Source organism: Lathyrus oleraceus, chromosome 7, assembly GCF_024323335.1.
Source record: "Lathyrus oleraceus cultivar Zhongwan6 chromosome 7, CAAS_Psat_ZW6_1.0, whole genome shotgun sequence".
Taxonomy (NCBI): domain Eukaryota; kingdom Viridiplantae; phylum Streptophyta; class Magnoliopsida; order Fabales; family Fabaceae; genus Lathyrus; species Lathyrus oleraceus.
The window spans coordinates 460,714,521-460,716,589 of NC_066585.1; positions in this window are offsets into that span (position 1 = coordinate 460,714,521).

Consider the following 2,069-nt stretch of genomic DNA (forward strand, 5'->3'; position numbering starts at 1 on the left):
CTCCTTGATTTTTACATTCGGTCCTGTTTGAATACCTGTTTGAACCTGAAACGCAGAAAATGCACACACCCAAAGCGTAAAATGCGACTAAAAAATAGAAATGACACTAATAATGATGAAATAGTAAAATAAGCTATTGGTGAAGGAAATAGACTCAATAAAACACAAAGTAATACAAGTTACCTAGATTTTCGCAGAATAAGTGACATAATACATAACATAAATGGTGACTGATAACAACCCCAAACTTATCTTATTGCTTGTCCTCAAGCAATTTTCAAGATAATTTTTTTACCTCAAGTCACCCCCAAAAATAGTTGAAGCTTCAACTTTTACCACAATACTGCTGAGATATTTCACAACTTACTCATTCTTCTTCTTTCAGGGTCCCCAGCTTTCCGCAATTATTTGTTTCGCCACACTTCCACATATGAGTACTAATTCACTTGTCAGCTTGTTTCACACACTTTCCTAGACTCTCGGGGCTATAATGTTTGCACTCATGATTTCATAGTATACAATACTGGCTTGTAAGCTTGAATGAATTCTCCTTACATCTCACCTGCACAATACACACACTTTCGAGGTATTTAAGGTTATAGCGGGGCTTGGGTTAATGTGGGATATGAAAGGGATATAAATGTTTTTTGGGTTCAGAGTTAATGTCATTATTCTTTTCATTGTGTTTGTTCTAACATACCATTGACATTTCTTTTTCTTTTTCAGCTCAGTTACTCAGTTCTTTTTGTTTTTGGTTTTATACCAAACTGGGTGTTTCTGATTTGGTGAGTGTTTTTCTTTGTTTCATCAAAATTCTCTTTTTTTCTTCTCTTTCTTTTGTTTCCTTTTTTTCGATGGTCATTTTTGTTATTTTCTCCACACTCACCTTACTTTCAGTTTCTTATGGGGCTACCCCAAACTTAGAATTAAACACAACTTAAAGAACATAATGTTTTCTCTGAACAGGGTAAGTGAGTGTTTGGGTCGCAGGTTACATTCATGTGGTGAAATGTACAAACAAAGGAATACAAGCTTAAATTGGGTGAATGAAGGGTAATAATTAATAAAGTTGGGTTGAAAGGCTCGGGGTTAAAAGAAAAAACTTGTCTCAGTGTGTATACTAATGCAATGAAATTCGAAGATAACTTACGCAAACTATTAGTGATAGAGACATAATAGAATTATATCTCATGATGAATCTTGCGTTTGCCTTTTAATTCTCACCATATTTGGTAAAGCTAACAAATTCCGTAATACCTCCAGTGTGATGCGACTTCCCTCTTAAGTTGGGATGTACAAGGTTCCTCTGTTGGTCGAGCTCAAGAAAGTTGTGTCCGATCATCTTCAACAGTATCAACATTTTTGGGGTAATTCCTTGGTCGTAACCAATCATCTATTTTTACTAACCTTCATCCCTTATTCAAACACTGAAATCTAGCAACTGTGTATTACCTGAAAACACTTAATCAAAATAAACAATCAAAATAGTAACAAAAACACAAAAATAATATTACCAAAATAATAAAAAGAAACTAGTAAACCTCCCACAAATCTAAACGAAACATTGACCTTAATGTTTTTGAACAAGAAAGAGAGAGGGTGACTTACAATGCCCTTATTGAGGAGGTGGAGGAAAATACAACATCGGCTACTGCATCATAGATTGCATGTCCTCTAGTATAACTCCTTACCAAATCTGCTCAACTTCTTGTCGTGTTTTCTTTACTCTCAAGTCCCCAAGTTCCGCTTGCATCCACACCCACTAGCGTTGATTCATAGAGAATGATGCGGGGCCTTGTTGAGTTGGCTCTTGAGTTAGAGGTACAAATTGTGGCTGGTAGGTGGCATCTTCCTCCATTGTGTTACCTGCAACAAAATCATCCATATTATGATTGCCCTCCTCATCGGGGGCGGCACTCGCATACAACCAGTTAGAACAATCAATAATACTCACAATGTTAGGGGTAGGTAATTCTAGAATAAATTGGCCTCGACTCATTAGTTAGTAACTATTATGAGTAACGACAATCATCCCTTGGTGAACGAGGGATTCCATGTCAATTTTTGCT